The sequence below is a fragment of the Dama dama genome, chromosome 21, assembly GCF_033118175.1.
Source record: "Dama dama isolate Ldn47 chromosome 21, ASM3311817v1, whole genome shotgun sequence".
In the NCBI taxonomy this organism is placed as follows: domain Eukaryota; kingdom Metazoa; phylum Chordata; class Mammalia; order Artiodactyla; family Cervidae; genus Dama; species Dama dama.
The window spans coordinates 77531266-77557031 of NC_083701.1; the positions used below are offsets into that span (position 1 = coordinate 77531266).

General features: G+C 37.6%; 1 long non-coding RNA gene across 1 annotated transcript in view; it reads right to left on the bottom strand.

Moving 5' to 3' along the window:
- Window positions 1-2405: 2405 nt before the first annotated feature.
- Window positions 2406-25766, bottom strand: part of LOC133042848 (uncharacterized) — a 236725-nt gene continuing 213364 nt past the window's right edge. Inside the window, exon 3 of the long non-coding RNA XR_009689599.1 lies at window positions 2406-3069. This is a non-coding gene — a long non-coding RNA (uncharacterized LOC133042848). The remainder of the gene's footprint in view (window positions 3070-25766) is intronic.

Genomic DNA, 25766 nt, shown 5'->3' on the forward strand with positions numbered 1-25766 from the left:
TTTAGATATAAATTTAATAAAATTTTCTTTTGTTACGATGTTGAGTTTAAATATATATCTTCCATGATTTTCCTCTAATCCTAAGAATTAGAAATTCACCAAGAGACCTCATAATTGGTGAGAGATTGCATTCCCAATTGACACAAGAGAAAATATTAGTTTTGCTAAGTTTTGAATTAAATTTTCCTGAAGAAGAACTAGTCAAAAGATTCTTTTATGATTTCTGCCACAACTATTTATTTGGGGATAAAAATGAGATCTTTAAAATTTTGCTTAACATAACATATAGTGTTTGAAAACTAATGATCATACGATATATTTTGTTTCCTAGACGTCTAACAGATAACTTTGATTCCTTCCCTCCTGCAGTCAAACTTCTCACCTACTCCTTATTCATCAATCATTAAGGAGAGTAAAACAAAGAGGAAGAATAATGTTATAGGACTTTATAACTAAGATACAGGCATTATGCTTCACATGGATTATAAAAATAAATCAAGTAATATGTAATAATGGCAGCTTTAAGTCATTTGCAAATAACTACATTTCACCCTAAATTTCTAAACTGGGCCTCTCTCAAGATCATTTCCATCACAGCTGAAATATTCTGGTATTTTGCTAGAATCATGTAATGTAAGTCATTCTCCTTTCTCTTCCTTAGTAGCATTAAAATGTGTATATATTAAATTAATTATATTCCAATTAATTTTCATTTGCAGTTTCTTTTCAATCACAATGAATTTAGAAATTAATTAACTTGATGACATGCTACAAAAACAGGATTAAATGGAAGGCTCATCTTTAAAACCACATAAGAAATAAAATGTCATCTGTCATTTGAATTTATTGTCCCTTATCACTTAACTATCAAATAATATAGTTCTGACATTTAGAAGAAATATGATGTGCATAATAAATGTCAAGGCTTTTTTTCTTCCTCCAATACAACTTTATTTTCAAAAAGCATAGCAATAAAAATGCAGGTATTGTGTAATTTGTTCTTTTCACACTATAATCTTTGCCTAGAACATGCATCAGCCAAACCTGATATCTGTTGCCTAGCAACCATCTGACAATTGTATGACTTAGATGACCTGGATATATTTCTGACTGTTAACCCTTCTACAACTGAGTTAATTAAACACTTAGAAGCTCTTAGGAATCCTAGGTAAATAATATTGAAATGGAATTTGATTTTAACCTTCAATGATTTAATTAGATTGATTATTTTCTTAAAAGAACTAAAGAATCAGAGTAAAACTGGCAAGGTTTTACAAACAGCAATAAATTATTTTATAAACATGGAATGACAGCTTCAATGTTCTCATCTGGTAAGCTTAAGAAAAATAATACACTGAGTAACTCTTGCAATTGAAGCTTCAGTTTCTACCCTTATCATCTAATTTATATGTATACATGATTTTCCAAAATTTCAGTGTCACAGAAAAACTCTTAAAAATAGAGTCATTGACATTAGCTCAGTTTTGTCAATGACAGACTTCTCTAGTGCTTAAAAAAAAATAATAAAGATAAATAAAGAGATCGTCATCTGCCAAGCATTCAGGAAAATATATTAGTCTCTAATGTAAATGTGAAGCAATAAAAGTAAGGATTGCATATGTTAAAAAATAGTTATACGTCAAAGAATACACTTACTGGATATATTATGCAAGCACTTGCAAATGAAGGATAAATAGACAAAGAAACAAAAGACTGAAGTCTTTCTTTGCAAAGCAGTGACATTTAAATAGCTACAATTTTCCCACTTCTTGAGGCTAAAAAATAACCAGATGCTTTGCTGAACTCTTTAATGACATTGTATCCTTAAAATGTTAATTTCTACTTTAGGAACAAAAGGCTCAAGTTTCTTCAAAATTTTCAGTAACTATAAATAGCATAATTTTCCTCATCACATTAGTCAAACTACTATTAAATTTCATATGGGTAGAAACTCTTTAGAAAAGAGTGTGCCTGTGCATCTCTATACCTAAAGTAATTAAGAACAAAACCAACTGGTTACTCACGTATTTAATTTTCAAATTACTAATATTTATTATTAACTATATTTTCCTATTATGATTGAATACATCTATTATTAAAATCAATTTATTAAACCCTGAGTGAAAGGGGGCAGTGATTTGTAAATTAGGTAAATGTTTGCAATACAGAAAAATGGTCCCTACTAATTGAAAAGAATATCTTTGATTCCTCAGGGATAAAATATTATACTGTTAACTATAAAGGCTTTTTTAAATACATGAAGTATGAGCTTTAAAACAATGAAATCAATAAGCCAATTTATATCATTCAGTTAATTATTAAGTTGTAAATATAGTTCAACTGATGGTTTTTAATTCAATAAAATATCTTATTAAAGTTCTTTTAGCAAATTTTAAGTTGTATGGAAGATAATAGGAGAAAAATTAAGATTACCATACATTCTAAGAGTTTTCCATCAAATGGAAAAAGAAAGAATGGTAACTAAAAGAAAAAAATCAGAGCAATTCAGGATGCTTGTTGTTATTTACATTCTTGACAGTAGACTGGAAGAGTAAGGGCAATCAGAACAGAAGAGGAAGGTTCCATTGACAGGCCGGGAGGGTGACTTGTGGAAGGGAATCTGAGCAGAGGAGAGAAGGGGGGTCTCCTGGAGGCCGAGCATCGCTGGTGCTGGATTGAGCAGTGGGGTTAACGCGGGGACTCGGTTTGCACAGAGTCCGACGCGGCAGACAGCGTACAGAGACGCAAGTCTCACCGTGGCTTTTCTCCTTTACTTGGATGTAGCCAGGCGGGACTTTGACCTTCTCAAAGATGGAAGACAACCCATCTCTCCGTCACACATTTTCCAGTGTAGTCTGACCGAAGCCCATCCGGGGAGGCTTCAGCTGCAGCGGGCACGGCTGAGTCAGCTGCCCCGAGGGTTGGGAGAGGAGTCAGCATCGCCGGGGAGGGGCCAGGAAGCTGGAGCAAACATCTTCACAGGCTCTGCTGGAAACGCCTCCACCGGACAACGTCAGATGCTTTCTGCTTATGCAAACGCAACGGATACAGAACAACAGGACGCTGATCCTACAGAACGAGAAGGGAAAAGAAACTAACTTACGAACACAGACTTTATTCCAGGCGTTTTACAACTGAGCGCAGTTATCACCAACGAATTTTTCTATCTTTATATTTTGCGTTGCGGTATAGTCGATTAAAGATGCTGTGGTGGTCTCAGGTGACCAGCAAAGGGATTCAGTCTTACTTATACATGAATCCATTCTCCCCCAACTCCCTTTCCATCCCACGTGGCAGCACACAGCATTGAGTGAGTTCCATGTGCCCCACACAGCAGGTCCTTGTTGGGTACCCGTTTTAAGTAGAGCGGTGTGTACATACATCCCAAACGCCCTGACGCCGCCTGCCCCTCATTCTCCCCCAGCAACCATATGTTACCGAGTGTCACTGTGAGTGAAGTAAGTCAGACAGAGGAGGAGAAATATCATATGACATCCCTTACATGTGGGCCCTAAAAAGAAATGATACAAATGATACTTACTTACAAAGCAGAACCAGAGGCACAGACCTAGAGGGTGAACTCACCATTGAATTTTGGTATAATTTCAGGTGCCAGTTTAGGCTTTGCAAGTTGTGTGAACTTGCAAAGTTATTTAGTCTTTATGAAACCAGATTTTCTCTGTCAACTGAGAAGAACAATACCATATTAAAATAAAATGAAATGATGACGTATGTAAAGCACTTAGGTAGTACCTGGCACAAGTAAGTTCTTAAAAATAGAGGAAAAAGGTATGTAACTGGAGGCTACAGGATGGAAAATTTTGCACTTATAAACACGTTCACAGATGCACTTATAAACACATTCACAGATACTTCAATACTATGAAAACAATAAATATAAACAGAATTTCATTTGGCACATTCTTTGCACTCAATTTGAGTATATGAACTCATTTATAGTCTCAAGTATCTTTGTGAAATAGATACAATTACTAAGTGAGAAGCCTGGGATGAAAATAACTTTTGTAACTTATCAAAGTTATCTAACAGTTTTTAAAACCTATTTTCTGCCAAGCACTTTCCTATATGCTCAGTCTACAGAAGTCAGTAAGACAGAATGAAGATCAGAAGAGCTGGGCTCCTAACCTGGGCTGTGTTTTATTCCAAAGCCTCTGCCCCATTCATGTGCTACTCTCTGACTTGGAACAGCAAAACTGAATGCCCTTTTCCCTGGTGATCAACCAAGAGAATTCTAACAAGGTAGCCGCAGTTTTAATCAGCAGAGTATCTAGACCACAGAGTGAGCAAGTTTGGTGTATAAATCGCAGAGGAAAGTTAATGAAACCAGAATGTTGAATATGGTTACATATATATTCAGCCATAATTGGGCAGGAGTAAATGTTGGTTTTATATCAGCAATCAAGCCAAAATAATTCAATGTTCGTGAAGATTCGATCTAAAGGTTAATAGAATAGCTCATGCATTCAGTGCATATTTATTGAACACCTAAGTGCCAAAGTATACATTCTAGCTCCTAAATTAGGACTTACAAAGGGAAGGAGCAAGAACTAGGGTTTTTAAGGATGTGTGTGAGCAGGCGAGGAGGACGTGTGTAAGTGCTCACGTGCAGACAGAGTCACAGAAGGAGATAGGAGAGTAAGAACAGTCTCATCAGGACCTGGGTCATAGCAGTTTTTCTTAAGAAGAGAGGTGGGCAGAGCGATTCGAGAAGGCTGTGATGGTGTCTTGTGTGTGCTAACTTGACTGGGCCACACGGTTCCCAGATAACTGATTACACATTATTTGGGGTGTGTCTGTGAGGGTGTGTCTGGATGAGACTAATGTCTGAGTCTGTAGGCTGAATAAGGCAGAATCCTCTCCCCAGTGTGAATGAGCTTCACCTAACCCACTGAAGTCCCGAAGAGAACAGAAATGTGGGGTGCAGGACGGAGAGAGTGGGGGACGGGGAAGCCTGGATGCTGCAGTCCGTGGGGCTGCAGAGAATCAGACACGACTCAGCGACTGAACACCACCACAACAGAATTCGTTTTCTCCACCTGTCTTTGAGCCAGGACGCTGGTTCTCTGCCTTTGACCTTAGGCTGTGGCTGGTACTCAGACTGTCAGTGCTCTTGGGTCTCCAGCTTATAGATCTTGGGACCTCGGGTCTCCATAATCATGCGAGCCAGTTCCTCATAATAAATAATATTGGTTCTGCTTCTCTAGTGAACCCTAATTAAGATTCACTAAGAGTGAATCATAAAAGTAAACTAGAGAGAGAAGTGCTTCAGACTGCATAAAGCTGGCAAATCTCTGATGCAGGATAATGAATAAGGAACTGGAAGAAGTTCAGTGGAGCTGTAGCAAGTATCCTAGGGAGGAAGAGCTCAAAGATAAAGGTGTGAAGAAGACTCTTGAGAGTCCCTTGGACTGCAAGGAGGTCCAACCAGTCCCTCCTAAAGGAAATCAGTCCTGAATGTTCATTGGAAGGACTGATGCTGAAGCTGGAGCTCCTGGACTTTGGCCACCTGATGGGAAGAGCTGACTGATTGGAGAAAACCCGGATGCTGGGAGGAGAAGGGAACGACAGGGGATGGTTGGCTGGATGGCATCACTGATTCAATGGACATGAGTTTGACCAAGCTCCAGAGATGGTGAAGGACAGGGAAGCCTGGTGTGCCGCAGTTCATAGGGTTGCAAAGATTCGGACAGGACTTGGCTACTGGACAACAATGAGGCAGTTTGAATGGATCAACCAGGAAACCGTAACCCATGTTCGGGAGTTTTGGCTTCAAGTTTTGGGCAGAGGGAGTGCCTGGGAAATGACATGATACAAACAATTCTGTGCCTGCATTTGCGTCCCGCAAGAGGCAAGCTAACTGAACTGGAGACTGTTGCAGTAAGATGAGTGGACGATGCTGATGGCCTAAAAAGGTTAAAGCTGTGGAGATGCAGAGAAGGAAATAGATTCAACCGGGGTGGTAGGATGCAAAAGATGTATTTATTGCCTGAACTCAGAGGTTGTCTATAGAGGAGGAGGCATCTGGACGACACTCTGTCTCCTCAAAACATAAGCAAATGCATGGGTGATGGTTTCACTTAGAGTTGTGAGGAGGAAAATTAATGAGATCAGCTCTTCATAACTGTAGTTGAAATGTCTGTAGTAGTGAACAGCAGGCAGTACAGAATGTAGGCATGGAATTCAAAAGAAAGACCTGGCTTGACTGAGCAGATTCAGACGTCTTTGGAACATTAGACTTGCAGGCCTTGGAGAGAATCAGACCCTCCCAGTGAGAGCACTCACATACCGTCTCACACAGGAAACTGACTAAACATTTAAAATATGTTGATGAGTAAAGGCACTTCACATATTTGCTTTCCGTTCTTAATACAACCTTGCTGCCAGGGAGGAGATTTTATAGTAAACGAGCATCAGATGCTAAAAGTCGTTCTGTGACAATAGCCCATATAGGAAGAAACATTTAGGGAAGGTAACGGCCGGCATTGATAATAGGATATGAGAAACTGTTATAACTAGCATTACTTAGAGCAGGCATTCAAGAAGGTTGACATCAAATAAGATGTGTTCTCAAAGAGAGTATCAACCCATTAACTTCATATGTTTAATGAACTCACAAGTGGTCATGATTTATTCCATTTTCTACAAAATGTATTTGAACAATATATCTAACCACGTGTCATGAAATCTTGTGAGATTTATCTCAAGGTGAAATCAGAAGTTCCTTTTTCAAAAAGATTTCACATCATTCATGAAATAAAACTCTATCTTGATAGTAATTACACAGCAGATTGCATGCATCATGGCACATTCACTCTCTGTTCTATTGGTCAAACATCAATATGCACTGTTAATACACTGGGTCAGTCAAAAGGCCACACAGTGAATCTAAAAATATCAATATCTTAACAGTTCTTTATAGAGTACACATTACTCCTTCAAATTGTCTTTCGTAAACACTATCCAAACAAGACAAGCATAGCCTCATCCTTTCCCCTTTCAAACTCTTCTGTATCATTTAATGCTGTAATTATTCTTCCACTTTACCTGTTTCTCTTTTCCTTTCTTTTCTTAAAAATTAATTAATTTATTTTAATTGGAGAATAATTACTTCACAATATTGTGTTGGTTTTTTCCATGCATCAACATGAGTTGGCCCCCCTCCCACCCTGGGTTGTCCCAGAACACCAGCTTTGGTTCCCTGCTTCTTGCATCGACCTTGCACTGGTCATCTATTTTACACTTGGTGATGTACACATTTCAGGGGTGTCCTCTCAAATCACCCCACACTCGCCTTCTCCCACAGAGTCCAAGACACTGTTCTTTACATCTCTGTCTCCTTTGCTGCCCTGCATGTAGGGTCATTGGTACCATCTACTAGTTTCCGTATATATGCATTAATATACAGTATTTGTCTTTCTCTTTCTGACTTACTTCACTCCTTATAATAGGCCCCAGGCTCTTCCACCTCATTAAAACTGATTCAAATGCATCCCTTTTTATAGCTGAGTAATATTCCATTGTGTATATGTACCACCCCTTTCTTATCCCTTCCTCTGCTGATGGGCATCTAGGTTGCTTCCATGTCCTGGCTACTGTAACCAGTGCTGCGATGAACACTGGGGTGTATGTGTCTCTTACACTTCTGGTTTCCTCTGGATACGTGTCCAGTAGTGGGAACGCTACGTCACATGGCAGTTCTATCCCCAGCTTTTTAAGGACTCTCTACACCATGCTCCATAGTGGCTGTACCAGTTTGCATTCCCACCAACAGCATAAGAGAGTTCCCTTTTCTCCACATCCTCTCCAGCATTTATTGTCTGTAGAATTTTTGATGGTGGCCATTCTGTCCAGTCTGGCCAACTTCAAAAGCAGAGACATTACTTTGCTGACAAAGGTCCCTCTAGTCAAAGCTATGGTTTTTCCAGTAGTCCTGTGTGGATGTGAGAGTTGGACCATAAAGAAAGCTGAGAGCTGAAGAATTGATGCTTTTGAACTGTGGTGTTGGAGAAGACTCTTGAGAGTCTCTTTGACTGCCAAGAGATCCAATCAGTCCATCCTAAAGGAAATCAATCCTGAATTTTCATTGGAAGAACTGAGGCTGAAGCTGAAGCTCCAATACTCTGGCCACCTAATGCAAAAAATAGACTCATTGGAAAAGACCCTGATGCTGGGAAAGACTGAAGGCAGGAGGAGAAGGGGATGACAGAGGATGAGATGGTTGGATGGCATCACCGACTCAATTGGCGTGAGTTTGAGCAAACTCCGGGAGTTGGTGATGGACAGGGAGGCCTGGCGTGCTGCAGTCCATGGTGTTGCAAAGAGTCGGACACGACTGAGTGACTGAACTGAACTGATTCTGACTGATGTGAGATGATACCTCATTTCGGTTTTGATTTGCATTTTACTAATAATGAATGATGCTGAACATCTTTTCATGTATTTATTAGCCATCTGTATGTCTTTGGAAAAATGTCTGTTTAGGTCTTTTGCACAATTTTTGATTGGGTTGTTCATTTTTCTGGTATTGAGTTGCATGAGCTGCTTATATATTTTGGTGATTAATTCTTTGTTGTTTCATTTGCTACTATTTTCTCCCATTCTGAGGGCTGTCTTTTCACCTTGCTTATGGTTTCCTTCATTGTGCAAAAGCTTTAAGTTTAATTGGGTCCCATTTGTTTATTTTTGTTTTTATTTCCATTATTCTGGCAGGTGGGTCATAGAGGATCTTGCTGTGATTTATGTCAGACTGTGTTCTGCCTATGTTTTCCTCTAAGAATTTTATAGTTTCTGATCTTACACTTAGGCCTTTAATCAATTTTGAGTTTATTTTTGTGTATAGTGTTAGAAAGTGTTCTCCTTTCACCTTTAGGAACTCAGCCTCCTGAAAGGACATCCAAAGAGCTAGTTTCAAGACAAAATATTCTCAGCCTACATTTAGAGGAGGACAGTAAATATGTTTGATATTGAAAACATAAAGAATTTCACGGGAAATTTAGTTAGGAAAAGTTGGGGTGGAAATACAATGGTAATAACTTTAATAATGACTAATATTTGTTGAGCAATGCTTTATGACAGGTGCTATGCCAAATACTTTAGGTGCTAATTAAATCAAAAATATAAATTAGAAATCATGTGGGACAGAGGAAATAAATGAAAAGGAAATAACATTTGTTGAACATCAGCATTGTGTCGGATCTTTATATATATATTATTAAAATTATTTTTCTCAGAAAACTTCTCATATGAAACTTAGATTCAAACCCAGATCTTTTTTGACCAACAAATGCTCATGCTTTCTCCTATGAGGCTTTGATCTGTATCGGGTAGCCTCCTGGGGAAGGGAGAGGCCCTGATCCTAATGCAACTCAAAACCATGCTGCTGGCAAAACTATCAAGAGACCAAAAACAAAAAAGTAACCCCTGGATTCCTGAATAAAGGAAAAAAACACAGAGACAGTGACACAGCCAATGCATACCCAAATTAAGAAAAATGAGGAATTTTCAATAGTGAAGGGTGAGATGCTGCTGCTTTGAACAGGATGGTGAGTGTATCACACACGTTGGGACATGGAAAATCATCATTTTTTACAACAAGGGTCTTCAGAAGGGAAGTACCTGGAAGACACATTCCTAGCTAGGTCCTTTCAATAAAATCATTTTAAACGATCTAGTGATGGTTTGAAATATGATACACAAACATGGTTATTTTTAGTTGCATTTAAAGACTAAAATAAGGAAACATATCAGGGTTTCTCTGACGGCTCAGATGGTAAAGAATCTGCCTGCCAACACAGGGGATGTGGGTTCAATCACTGAGTCAGGAAGATGCCCCAGAGGAGGAAACAACAATTCACTCCAGTATTTTTGCCTGGAGCATCCCATGGACAGAGGAGCCTGGAGGGTTATAGTCCATGGGGTCACAGAGAGTCAGACACAACTGGGCAACTAACACTCCTAACACAAGGAAACATATCAGTGAAAGGCCAGATCTTGTCTTAACATACTTGTAGAAATAAATCACAGCTCTAATTCCAGGACTCTGGGGAAGCAGGCAAAATCAGAGGGTCACTAAGACCCAGCTTCTGTCCCATGGATGAAGAAAGACTGGAACTGAGATCTGCAGTGTCGTGGAAGAATCTTTTAAGAGAAGACATGATGCTAATTCTCATTATTGTCCTTGACTTTTTAAAAGATGTTGTATGAAGTAAAAGTAGAGGCCAAGACCTGTCCGATAATAGAGGTACACGGAGAAATCACAATGAATATTAGGGCTAGGAAAAGATATAATCAAAATTTCCCATTAATGTCAGATACACAAATATGGAATTTATGCCAGGGTATATCACTGAAATGATATCTAGAAAAAGGTAGGTACTTTAATGAGTCATTATTCTTTCATTTGCTTGGGGGCTGGGGGGCAGGGGGACAAAATTTTAGTCCTAAACTGCATGTCTTTCATTGGAGTTAAAATAGGATTGTCATTGGAATTTCATTTTAAAGGGCTAAAAATTGACAGATCAGAGGATGAGGTGAAAACTTTGCTTGATTCTGCTAGTACAATGATCTGGAGCACAATGGTGAAAAAGCACAAACAGAACCAATTGGAGCTGGTTCCCTTCTCTGACTTATTAACAAATACGAAAATCATATCTACACTGCAATCTGTTTCCCCAAATATATCTAAATGAAGAAAAGGAAAAAAAAAAAAGAAAAGGAGGTTACTAGCGGTGATACCATTAAATTGCAAAATTTTCTTCCACTATTCTATTAATTTCTCTTAAATTTGAAGACGTATAACTTTGCTAACTTTAAATTTATAGTCCTAATTAATATTAAAGACATTTTAAAATGCAGAAACAAAATTTATCATTTTTTTCAAAGTTGCTTACTTTTTTCTTTAAAGAAACACAAAGGAGAAAGTTACTTAAAGATCAGATTTTAAACAGTTGTAATATCTACATATACAAATATGTAGAACTGCATATATTTTATATAATGAATTGATATTCATCCTAGCTTTTCCTTGTTTTAATGCATTCCATGTTCCTTCCCCATCAGCTAACTCAAATGCCTAGAGATTTACCGTTTTTCTAGAAAAGATCTCTTGCCATTGTGCCTTTGAGTGAATAACATGCATGGCTCACGCCCACACCCATTCCAAAAAAAAAGGATGTAAAAAAATGACATGTTAAAATCAAATGAAGTTTAACATCCTTTTGATAATTTCAAAATTTCAAACTCCATGGTGTTTGTTGCACCTCTGACAGTTTTTTTTTAATTAATTTATTTATTTAACTGGAGGCTAATTACTTTACCATACATTCACATAAATCAGCCACGGGTGTACATGTGTCCCCACCCTGAAGCCCCCTCCTACCTCCCTCCCCATCCCATCCCTCAGGGTCATCCCAGTGCACCAGCCCTGAGAACCCTGTCTCATGCATCCAACCTGGCCTGGCGATCTATTTCACATATGATAATATACATGTTTCACTGCTTCTCTCTCAAATCATCCCACCCTCACCTTCTCCCACAGAGTCCAAAAGTCTGTTCTTTATATCTGTGTCTCTTTTGCTGTCTTGCATATAGGGTCATTGTTACCATCTTTCTAAATTCCATTTATATGCATTAATGTACTGTATTGGTGTTTTTCTTTCTGACTTACTTCACTCTGTATAATAGACTCCAGTTTCCTTATGAACTAAAGCATGTTCTTCTTTTTAATTATGGAAATTTTCAAACATATAGAAATGTAAGAAAATAGTATAATAAAGATATTTTATCTACTTCTTATCTTAATTAACATTTACCAATTGTAACCAAGTGATTAACATTTACCAATCTCAGCATATCTCTGAAAAAAAAAAAAAAGAGAGTTGTGTGCCCTTATAAAGGAAAATAAGCTTGGAACCACAAAGTAATAAACTTACCATCATACTTTACATTATAGTTATTTTAAACTGGATCCCATAAACCCATAAGTTTAATATATTGTCCTTTCATTAAACTCTTGGGTTTATGGGATCCACTTTAAATCTACATTTTACATATAAAGATATATCTATACGTAACTCCTCTACCATCTGTCTTAAAGAATGAAATATTTAGTGGATAGTGAATTCAACTGGAAAACATAATACTGGAGGTCAGATTCTGTGTCCACCACAGCAGACCAGACAACCCTTTGCCAGTCACTTACATTTTACACCTTCTGGCAACAGTGTCCTCTGTTCCAAGCTTAAGAAGTTAGCATCACTTCCAACTCCAAGATTCTGTGATTTCCAGAGTGTACAGTTCAGTAGTGTGGCTACCAAAACTATCACTATTATTTGAGATATTGCTCTCATTTACATGGCTTTCCCACAGGCTTTTTATTTTTTCTTTTTAAAAGACATAATTTAAGTTGTTCAAATGTTCGGAAGATATGTGAACTATGGACTCCCTGACGACTCAGAGAGTAAAGAACCCACCTGCAATGCAGGAGAGACTTGGGCTCCATCCCAGGGTGGGGAAGCTCCCCTGGAGAAGGGAATGGCTGCCCACTCCAGAATTCTGGCCCGGAGAATCCCATGGACAGAGGAGCCTAGCAGGCTACAGTCCATGGGGACAAAGAGTCGGACATGACTGAGCAACTTTCACTTTCACTTCACTTTTCAAAGGCAAAGTTTAAGGGATTACCAGAAAATGTGTCATACACCCCATCAGAAAACAAATCTTTTTCAAATAATGTCATAATAAGAATCCTTGAAGAGTGTGGTAGAAATTTCTGCAAAGCCATCATGAGACTGCAAAGGAACACAGGAATGAGTAAAACTGAAATTCACGGCATGAAATAAACCACTGAGTGTTCCCAAACCTGCGGACAGAGGACATCCTCCCCAGATTGAAGGAAAGGACTAACTTGGAAGACCCCATAACAAAATCGAAAATTGTACTCATTTTCTTTGTTGCAGGAGCCACAGATTTGATGGCTTACACAATACAAAACTGTTATGTTTCATGATCTATTATCTGTAGCCAGAATCCTAGCACTGATCTCGCAGGGTTAACAGCAAGGTGCCCGGGGGCCTGTCCTCCTTTCTGCAGGATCTGGGGGAAATCCATTTCCTGGTCATCTGCCTGCTCACAGAATTCAGGCCCTTGCAGCTGTAAGACTGAAGGCTTTACGTCCTCCTGGCTGTCAACATCTGGGAGCACCCTAAGCTCCCCAGGCCTTTCTCCAGTCCTCACACACCGAGCCCTACATCTCTGAACCAACGATGGGGCACCAAGTCCTTTCCACGTGGCCGTCTCTCTCTTTCACAGTCAGGAAAAGAGTCTCTGAATTTAAGGACTCACGTAATAAGATCAGGCACATCTGAATAATCCAGAATATTCTCAGTCTCAGGGTCCATAACCTTTGTCATATCTGCACGGTAAGGTAACAGAGTCATAGGTTCTGGGGATTAGAGCATCAAAAATACAAAAAGTTATTCAAAATAGATCACAGAGCTGAATGCAAGAGGTAAAACATTAAAACTCTTAGGAGAAATTATAGGAGTAAATCTTTGTGATACCTGGATTCAGTTATGGATTCTTAGAAGTGCAAGCAGGCAACCAAAAAGTAGATAAATTAATTTTATAAAAATGAAAACCATTTGTTTTTTAAGGGATACCATTGAAAAAATAAAACAATAACCCAAAGGAAAAAATATTTTTAAATCACATGTGTGATAAAGGAATGCATTCAGAATATATAAAGAACTTTTACAAGTTAATAATAAAAAGATAAAGGAATTAAAAACAGACAAGGAATTTGAGTAGGTATTTCTTCACAAACCATATTCAAAGAGCTAATTAAACACATGAAAATAAGTGCAATCAACATTAGCCAGATACCACGTCATACCTACAAGACTGGCTATGATCAAAAAGACAGCCAAAAACGAGTGTTTGGTGAGGATGCAGAGAAGCTGGAAACCTCATATACTGCAGTGGTTATGGAAAACAGTCTGGCAGTTCCTCAAATGGTTAAATATAGACTTACCATATGATCTAGTAATTCCTCCCAATCAAGAGAAATAAAAACATTCACCCACATAAAAACTTGTACATGGATGTTTATAAGGCAGCATTATTCATAATAGCCAAAATGTGGAGACAGCCCAAATGTTTATTAACTGATGAATGGACATATCTATTTATTAATAAACAGCAAAATCTGACCTTTATAGATAATAGAATACTCTTTGTCATTAAAACATAAAATGTAATGGATGAAGGTCAAAAGCAGTATCCTCTAGTGAAAGAAGTCAGTCACAATAGACCATATATTGTATGATTTCATGTAGGAAACAATGGTAGTCAAATTTTGAAGACAAATATGTTGATGGTCGCCTAAGGCTGGGGTATCTGAAATGCTGGTTCAAGGATTTTAATTTTTAAATTAATGCTAGATTTTTGATTGATGGAAATGGAGTAAAATTAGATTATGATGGTAGCTGTGCAACTGCAGATATCCTAAAATTAACATTAAAAAATATTGAATTTTACACTTTCTTATTTATGGTACTAAATGAAAACTATTTTGAAAAGTATCTACTTTAGATTTGTCATCAGCAACCTGGCTCTTTCATATATTGCTTTCAAATTCTCAATCCTTTATTAGTTTTTATCTTAATACATTTATGAGGATCACTAGCCTAAAGTAAAATAGAAAAAAATCACAATGGTCATACATGTCTCATTTCTCATTTCAAGGAAAGTTTCTAACGCTTCATCATGACTCGTTTTTTGCCATAGATTTTGAGAGATACCCAACTCATATTTTACATCCTCCATAAAGAATTTCCAGACTACTCCAGCCTTGAATCATGTCTTCCTCTTTGAGTGTCTTTGATATTTACTGTCTGCCTCATGCATGTAAAGACAACAATCTTTGTGTTCTAATATTGCTTAATACTAAGCAACTTTCAGAGTAAAATGAACATCATAACTTCCCAGGCTACACCAGCACAGAATGAGCTACTTCACTCTGACATGCCCATGGCAGCCCTTTAACATGTAGCGCCAAACAGATTTAAAAGAGTTTTTCATGATTATCAATTAATTTTATGTATCTTTTATGACTGCATCTTATTTCTCCTATTAAGCTCCTAGTGAGCATTAACTGTATTTATTCATGTTTCCAGGAATTTTAAATATAAGTTCTCAGTAAATGATGGTCAAATTGCTATAGACATAGTCCTGGTAAGGCTTGGACTAGCAATAGACTCCAGTGTTGATACTGGATTCAGCGTTCCTTCCAGGTCTCTGCAGGACACACATGTTTTCAAAGGTGTTGTGTTGTGCGTGTGTGCTCAGTTGTACCCAACTCTTTGCAACATCGTGAAGGACAGCCGGCCAGGCTCCTCTGTCCATGGAATGTTCCAGGCAAGAACACTGGAGTGGGTTGCCATGTCCTCCTCCAGGGGCTCTTCTCAACCCAGGGACTGAACTTGCACCTCCTGCGTCCCCTGCGTTGGCAGGCAGATTCTTCACCTCTAGCGCCACCCGGGAAGACTTCGTTCAAAGGGGAGGGAATACAGATTTCAAGACCTGGGTTGATCGGGGTGAGTCTGGGCTGGGAGACGCTGCTGTACGCGCCAGTCAGCACAGCTTCAGAGTCAGCAGCAGACTCGTCTTGGAGACCAGGAACTGTGCAATGTCAGTCCGTCTGGGATCAAGGTACATTCTTGGTTTGCTTTCCTTTCCTTGATTTTTTTTTTTTAATTTGAACATTCTGTTTTAATGGTCAACTGTTTTAGCTCCAATTTTGTGCAACCTCAGAATCAAAGTGATTTAAAGAAACTATTTTCAAGGTAAGTCAGGCTTATATTTCCCGTTTGGAACATGAACAAAGAAAAGAATGAATCATCCACCAACCTCGTGTCGTGAACTGACATTAGCACTGTGGTTAAACCTCCCCAACTGTGTTCTATTGATTGAGCAACGAAACTCTGCTCGAACCTCTTTGCTCTTCCCTTTTCACACAAGGCTTTTCACTTAATGAACTGGCTCCTGAGACGTGAATTGTTGTCATTCCTTGAGCTGCTGAGTTAAAAATACCCAGACTTCATCAATAAGAATTATAGAGTTAGGTTTTTTTCCAGTCTGCCAGTATCACCATAAAAATGTGAATAACATCTTTAGATCAAATAGTACATAAAAGAAACTTTAGCAATAAAAATTAATAGGGTATCCATTTACTGCCTTACGGTCTGTTGCTTATTGAATTAGTCCAGTTGCTGGGGATAAAATCATAAAGCTTACTAAAGAAAAATAACATAAAAATGTATTTGTTTATGATCTTTCAATACCAAGAGAGGAATCAAATCCCTGATTTGAAAATCATTTTTCAAAAATATAACAGAATACAGAATAAAAAAGCAATTTACTTTTACCCAGTAGGATATGTTCAGACTGCAGGAATAAGGCAAAGAAACTCTCCACCACGTGCAGTTTTTCAAGGTGAAAGAAAATCCTTGTCAAATCCCAGCAGTGGAAGGAAATGAGGAACGGTGATTAATAACCCTGTTGGCAGGACAAAATAAACCTTGAGATCTAAACAATCTTCCATCATACAGAAAGCACATGAATCTATTATCTCTCTGCAGATTTTAATTGTTGGCTTGTTATTTCTAAAATACTGCAGAATTCAGTTTAAATGTCTGCAAATATTTCTCATCATTAACGTAGAATTATAGAAATTATTAGTGAGCCACATAAATACCCGAATGCTCCTATTATTTTGAAGGACATAAAATACTTCAGCTTTTCCAATAGTTATTCAGTAATTCTAAATCAACGTTGCTCATCACTGTCTCATGCAGCTCCCAGCTACATAAACTGAGCACCATCGTGGCTTGGGCTGCCCTATTTCAGAGCATGATCTGGATTATCATGACTCTTCTTAAATAAATAAGCAAATATCATCACAAGTATCCTCTCGGAATATTTCAGCTGATTAACAAACTCATACATTTATTTTTCTTTTTTACCTTTGATCCATAGGTTTAAGGGATCACAAATAGTGTCCTCTCTGAAATAGGATACTTCTGTTTCATTTGGGATTCCTCAAATTTGAATATTCATCCTTTCTAGTAAGAAAATGATAGTACTCCAAGAGAGAATTCTCACCTCTCAAATTGTACACATTAGGGTAACACTAGCTGCTGTTAAGAGGAGGTCATGGCCACCCACCCCAGTATTCTTGCCTGGAAAATCCTATGGACAGAGGAGCCTGGGGGGCTACAGATCATGGGGTCGCACAGAGTTGGACACAACCGAGGCGACTTAGCACACTACTGTTGTTAACAAAAGTATCTCAAAATGATCCAAACCACTTAGATTATTTTGCATTTCACAATATTACTGGAAAGGTAAATGTTTTGGTGGGATAACTCTCATCCATGTAATAACTCAGGGACCCAGGTTCACAGCACCTCTGCAATCTGTAAGATCACCACTGATCAGGGACCTTCATCCCCACCAGCCTGAGGGAATGAAACCAGGACTGCATACAGGAGCCCTGGAAGAGGCCTGCATACCTCCTCGCAGTTACTCTGGCTACTGTAATTAGAATAACTCATTATTCTATAAAAATATTCCAATAATAATAACGAGTTATTCCAATTACTAGCTGAGAAACAAGGTCATGCTATGCACCCAGAAAGCAAAGGGAACACTTATTTTGACGAGCAACTAGTTGCTTCTCTCACAGTTAAATAACTTAAATTATACTTTGTGAAAAACTGTTTATACTTCATAAAAATCTGAGTAATTAGGTCATTTATAAACTTCGTATAAGTTCGGAATACTTTATATGATGTATTTTAAGATGCAATATGTCCATTTCCTAAAAATACTTGGACTCAAGGGAGTTGTGTGACTTGATCTAAAGTCACAGATTTATGTTATTGTAACTACAATCCTGCATTGCATTGCAAGCAGATTCTTTACTGCTGAGTCACCTGGCAAGCCGACTCATTCGGAGAGTCCCTGATGCTGGGAAAGATTGAAGGCAGAAGAAGAGGGCATCAGAGGATGAGATGGCTAGACGGCATCACTGATGCAATGGACATGAACTTGGGCAAACTCTGGGAGGCGGTGAGGGACAGGGAAGCCTGGTGCTCTGCAGTCCACAGAGTCGGACACAACTGGGAACTGAACAATAACAGCTACTCTCCTAGCTTTTTTTTTTTTTTTTTGGCCCTGCAGCTTGTGGAACCTTGGTCCCCTAAAAGAGGATCAGCGCAAGCCCCCTGAAGTGAAAGCCCACAACCATAACCAGTAGAACACCAGGGAAGTCCCAAGCCTAGCTTTTCTACCAGACGTTTTCAGTGTCCTCAATGAAATGCCAAGAGCACTAATAAAACAGTGTCTACTTTGCATTCAATCTAATATTGATCTCTTCTTCCAACAATACCTCATGCTAACATAAGCCAAAACTTGCTGCACAGGTAATAATTACAGATACCGAGAAAATGTGTGATAAAGAGACCACTATTTCAGACACCGAACAGGTGTTCCGTTGCATTTTAAAACTATCTGACATTTTATCAAAGACAAATCCTGCTCCAGGTGGTTTCAGTGGTGAATTCTTCTCTAAAAGAGAGAAATAATACAATTACATACAATATATTCCAAAAAAAAATGAGGACAGACTACTTTCCACCTCATTTTGTGATGCCAGCATTATATCAACACCAAAAGAAGACAAAGACATTACAAGAAAATTATAGCAAAATACCCTTCACAAACATAAATGCAAAAATAATCAACAAAACATATCAAACTAATTATAGTAATATGTAAAAAAGAAACAAGTGGATGTATCCTACAAATGCATGACTGGTTAAATATTTAAAACTCACCTGATCTTATAAAGAGATGAAAGTAGAAAACCCATGAAAGCTTTTCAAACAATGAGCATTTTATAAAATTCCACAACTGTTAATAGAAAAAAAAGAAACCTCTCAGCAGACTAGAAATGCATAGAAACTTCCACTAATGTAATAAGAAGCATTAAAAAAAACTACAGCAAACTTATTTAATAGTAAAAGACTGATTTGAATTTTTCCCCAAACTGAGAAAAAGCAATGATGTTCACTTTCTCCTATTCAACATCACACTAGTAACACAAGGAAAATAAGTATGCATACAAATTAGAAGGGGATCAAATTACCAATGGTATTTTTCACAGAACTAGACCAAAAAAATTCACAATTTGTATGGAAACACAAACAACCCTGAATAGCTTGAGAAAGAAGAATGAAGCTGGAGGAATCAACCTTCCTGACCTCAGACTATACTACAAAGGAAAGCAGGCATTGAGACCGGAACAGGAACTCAGACCACTGGAGCGAGAGAAAGCCCAGAGACAAACCCGTGCACCTGTGGGCACTTCATCTTTACAAAGGAGGCGCACGTATACGATGGAAATGCGATATTGAAGGCCTCTTCCGTAAGTGGTAATGAGAAAACTGGACTTCCAAAGAAGGAAACTAGAATACTTCCTAACACCATACACAAAAATAAATTCAATATGGATTAAAGACCTAAATGTAAGGCCAGAAACTGCAAAGCTCTTAGAGGAAAGCACAGGCAGTATGCTCTCTAACATAAATCACAGCAAGATCTTTGACCCACTCCTTTGACTCACTCCTAGAGTAATGAAGATAAAAACAAAGATAAACAAACAAGACTTAATTAAGCTTAAAATATTTCACACAACAAAGTGAATAATAAACAAGATTAAAAGACAAGCCTCAGAACTGGAGAAAATAATTACAAAGGAAGCAACTGACAAAGGATTAGTCTCCAAAATATATAAGCAGCTCATACAGCTCAAAATCAAAAAGAACCCAATCAAAAAATGGGCAGAAGACCTAAACAGATGCTTCTCCAAAGACATATAGATGGTCAATAAATACATGAAAAGATGCTCAACATCACTAATTATTAGAGAAATGTAAATAAAAACTACTACGAGGTATCACCTCACACCAGTCAGAATGGTCATCATCAAAAAATCTACAAACAATAAATGCCAGATAGAATATGGAGAAAAGGGAAATGTCTTGTACTGTCATGGAAATATAAACTGATGCAACCATTGTGGAGAACAGAATGCAGATTCCTTAAGAATCTAGGAACAAATCTACCATATGACCCAGCAATCTCACTACTGGGCATATACCCTGAGGAAGCCAAAATTCTAAAGGACACATCACCTAATGTTCATTGCGACACTGTTTACATCAGTCAGGGCTTGGAAGCAACCTAGATGTCCACAACAGATAAATGGATAAAGAGGATGTGGTACATATATGCAATGGAATATTAATCAAAAAGGAACAGATTTGTGTCCGTGTTAGCGAGGTGGGTGAACCTAGACCCCATTAAACAGAGTGAAGTAAGTCAGAAAGAGAAAAACAAATATCATATATTAATTAGCACATTTATACAAAATCTAGAAAAATGGTATTGATGAACCTATTTGCAGGGAAGGAATGGAGATACAGATGTAGAGAATTGTTTCGTGGAGTCAGTTGGGGAAGGATCGGGTGGGGAAAAACTAGCGTTGACATCTGTACACTGTGACATGTGAAACTGACGGAGGCGGGAAGCGCTCTGTACCAGGGGGCCCAGCCTGGCACCTGTGATGACCTAGAGCAGTGGAGGGGGGGAGATGGGGGAGGCCAGGAGGGAAGGGCTGTCTGTGTAACCACGGCGGATTCAAACTGTTTATGGTAGAAACCAACACAGCATTGTAAAGCAATCTTCCTACAATTAAAAAATAAATTAAAAAACAGAAGGGAAATAACAAAAGTATCACTCTTCATAAACTACACAACTATCTACTTAGAAAGTCTTTACAGAATATAAAAAGGAGCTGGGGGACTTCTAGAACCATCAGGGAGCTTACACAGCCACACAGCATGGAGCTAATGTACAAAATTCAATTATTTTTCTACATACTAGCAATAAACAATTGGAAATTAAAGTTTAAAAAGCAATATTATTTATAATAGCACTAAATAATGAAATACACAGTTATAAATTTAACAAAACATATGTATGCTATGTATGCTTAAAACACAAAACACCGATGAAAAAATCAAAGAGAATCTCAATCATTAAGAAAAATAAATCAATTATGGGTTAAAAGACTTTATATTATAAACATGTCAATTAACCCAAAATATAGATTCAATACAATCCCAGTCAAAAATCTAAACAAAAATTTTTCAACAAGCTAACCCTAAAATTAATATGGAAAGACTAATTAGAATTTCAAAAACAATTTTGAAGAAAAGAACAAAGTTGGAGGACTAACAATACATAATTTCAAAGCTTACTATAAAACTGCACTAATGAGACAGTGTAGTATTAGAGAAAACAATGACTCATAGAGCAATGAAACAGAATAACATCCAAAAATAGATCCACGTATATATGGTCAATTTATATTTTCTCAAGGACTTCCCCGGTGGCTCAGATGGTAAAAAGTCCGCCTGCAATGCAGGAGACCAGGGTTCAATCCCTGGGTCAGGAAGATACTCTAGAGAAGGAGATGGCAACCACTCCAGTGTTCTTTCCTGGAGAATCCCATGGATAGAGGAGCCTGGTGGGCTATACAGTCCATGGGGTGGCAAAGATTCGGACACGACTGAGTGACTTTCACTTTACTCAAGCACAGATCTATGGAGAAATGATAGTCTTTCAACAAATGGTTCTAAGACAAATAGGCAGTTATCTATCTAGGTACACTTCAAATTATATTTCACATCCCATCTTGAAAAATTGATTCAACATGAATCACAGATCTAAATATAAAATGTAAAACTATAAAATTTCTAGAAGAGAGCATAAGATAAAATTTGCATACTTTGTTAGACAAAAATATGTTCAATCCTATGATCTCTGAAGGAAGAAATTAACTTCATCAAAGTCTAAAACATTTGCTTTTCCAAAGATACTCTTGAAAGAATGGGGAAGAGAGATAGAAAATAAAGTCTCTGCTATGAATCTCCTTCATTATTATTAAAAGGGTAGTTTCCTACAGAGAAGGAGAGCTGACTCTGAGTTCTGGGTTCATGTTTACCTACATATGGCTGCCAGAAGAAATTTATCTGAAATTTCCTAAGCCTCTGATTAGAATTTTCCTCCATTCAAATTTTATTAATTCATTCTAAAGTTTCTGATATTTACTGTAGCATTTTCTACACATATCCAGGAGACATATTTTGGGTCTCTAATTAATGAGAGACCCAATGGTTCAAAATTTGCAAGATAACCAATGTATTGGCTTTTTAAAAATCTCTCTCAACCCATTTCCTTATTTTTATTCCCATTGCCACAACCTTGGACTAGGTCATTTGTACTTCATTCTTTGGCTATTGAATTACCTCTAAATCAGTGTTATTTCACTCCTCATCACACCCCAGTTTACCAAAGGCCTTCCTAATAAATAGAAGGGATTTAGTTTTTAACTTACTAAAACCTTCCAGTGACTCACAGTAGACAATGATCAATTTAAAAATTGTGAAATAAAGAAATATACTTGAAATGACTATTGTGTCACTTTGCATATGAGAACAATACTTAGAATGAATTTTCTAACAGATGCTAAGTTTTAATATATCTTAGATCTGAATTCATAGAAATCTAAATAGTTTCTTATAAAGAATGTAATGAAAATCCACTCCTAAAACATATCTGAACAATATTCCAGCAATGCTCCTAGATATTTAAAATGATTCATTTAGCAACTTTAGTTCTAACTTTATCATTTTCAATGAGTTCACTGTTTGTTTGGTTTCATGTAAGGTTTTTCAACAAAAGTAAATGTTTTCTATAGGTTCAAATGCTTCCTCGGACTCCTGATTTTTTCCTGTAATATTTCAGATATGTCGCTATCATGCTGCTGCTGCTGAGTTGCTTCAGTAGGCCTTGTCAAATACAACGCACAAACACACACATACATTTAACAAATGAATTAATTTTAAAAACATAAAATAATGTATTATACTTATTGTATTTATTATAAAATTTCATTTCTTAAGTAAGCACTCCTTGAAATTCAAAATTGAAGTATTTTTACTTATTTTTGGGGTAAATTAGAACAACTGCAATCCCTCATTAGAATTCCAAATACCTAAAAGTCAAAACACATAAAAATGACATTAAACAATTTAGTATATTAGGCAGTTTAATAATTCCCAAGGGAAATTAGATAGGCAATTACTTGGGTAACATAAATCCCCAAGAAGCTGCTCTCAAACATAAAAACAGAGGAAAGAGTAATTCTACTTAGCAAGGAAAGAAAGTGGTTTTTCAGAAATCCCTCTTCTTCCATTTTCATGGTTCAGTTTACGGCAGCTGTGTGTGATAGTTAAGTCATTTTCTCTCTCTAACCAGCAATGACCATTTCTGCAGTGGAGAGTGAGTTCCGTACAAGGTCAGAGCAGTGTGAACGGTTCTATGAGGAAAAGGCTTTTGAACGAAGTTCATTTGAGACCGTTTACGACCACAACGGCAGAAAACCGTTCCCATTATCCGCACGAACCAGCCTTACTGCGCCAAGTCCAGCGCGCAGCTGCCAAGACTGATGTGAGTCACTCCGCGTCAGGCAGGTGCCAAGGCTGGAAGGCCCTGGGCGTTGCTCGCGTCCCAGCACAGCGCCGCCCGCCACGTCTAGGCAATCAGAGGTCAGGGGAAGAGCGCACGCTCTGCTGTTGCGGACGATTATTTGGCACACACTCTCAATTTTTACTGTCTTCCCTGGTGACCAACAGCATTAACCTGAAATGCAAGGCATTTTATACAGAACTTGCCATAGGGTAAAACTTGAAAGCGAATGGTCTATAACATGAACAGTGTGCTATGCATGCCGATTTACCGTGGGTGCTTTATTTTAGTGAAAAGAGACCTAATAATTTCACTAGTTCCAGTCTTCACATCGCCGAGCTCTTTACAGTCAACACGAACACGGAGAATGTCTAGACAGAAAGCAGCCAGTCCCTGGTATTGCCTGCGGACACACAGCCAGAAGGCGAGGGCCGTGAAAGTGAGAGCCATGGACTCTCTTTGCAAGCTGAGCCCTAGACACGAGCTGAAGAAATGAAGGTGTGTTATACCGACTTCAAAAGAAAAGGCTTAAAATTTAAGTAGTCCTGACATAGAAACAGAGCAACAAACCTACTAAAATCCACTTAACAGTTTAATGGTTTTTCGGTGTCCTTGGTCTCTCCCGCTACAAATTTTCCCTTTCTGCCTTCTATCATGCCAATGATTAACTTAGTAAAAAAAAAAAAAAAAAAAAAAAAAGTCAGTTTATGACAGTGGTCCTACCTACTGTTTTCTAACAGTCAAATCCCACCTTCTCTTACAAAAGCCTCCATCCTTCACCATTCTGAGAAGTCCGGCTCACAGCCAGACGTGACTGGGGACAGTTTCTCAGTGGTGGCAACTCTTGTATTGCAAATGATGCTCCACACTTGAAAAGTTTTCCATGCTCACCTTCATGTCTTAACTGATCCAAATCTAATCACTTCATCTTCCAGATCTATTATGACCATTCTGTTAGCTCCACACCCTCTGCCTCCTTCTCCAGGGAATCTTCCCACCCAGGATCGAACACGGCGTCTCCCACATTGCAGGAGGATTCTCTACCATCTGAGCCCCAGGAGAGCCCAGCTCCCTATGTGTCCTTATGTCCTACTCTTAGTCCTTCATCACTATTCATGCGATATTTTACTTATATTATTTGACAAATTATTTGACTCAAGACTGTATCCTCCATGTGTCTTTTCTCTCTCGATTCCTGACCTAAGCATAGCCCCCCGGCACTCAACGGGCACAGAATACTTATTGAATAAATAAGTACAAATAATAAAATGTATTTAAAACAATGACTTCACTGTGCTCTTGATGCTGAAATTCAGTGTCTAGGAATTCTATCGGAAGTAGTCAGTTAGATAACAATATAAAGATGTTAGGACATCTAGGGTCTCAATTCTCTGGGCCCCCATCTTGGGGCCTTATATCTTGAGTATATTAGTGGGTATAGAGATGTCCACTACCTTTTCCTCTATATTTTTTGTATGTCTGAAATATATCTTAATAAAATTTTTAAATTAAAAATATAGAGATAAACAAAACTGTCACACATGAATATATTATTTTAACAGTGAACAACTAGGAAAAACTAAAATAAACTTTTAATAGAAAACAGATAAAATTAATTGTGGTATGTGAATATATAATAAATTGAAATATATATAGCATTGAAAATGATGGTTTAGATTTTCTCTTTTGTGGGAAAATGACCATGCTATATTACTCAATGGGAAAAACAGATTACAAAATACAAATTATATTGTGACACCATTTATTTTAAACTCTTTGTTAATACAAAAGATATTTAATTTTTTCTTTCTAAAGATATACTGTGGTTCATTCTGGGTGGCAAGATTTTAGGATATATACATCATCTCCTCCAAGTAAAATTTAAATGTTTTAAATTTTTTTTTACATAATTTATTATTTTAATATTTTTTTAAATGGTGTTTCTATTTGGAAAACAATTTCCTAAAAGTAGTAATTCACTTCTTGTATTTTTTTCCTAAGATCAAAAGAAATCCAAAGGGTGTTTCTTGATCTTTTTGTTGGTTTTATCTTTATTTATTTATTTGCTTTAAAATAACTAAAGACATGCAGCT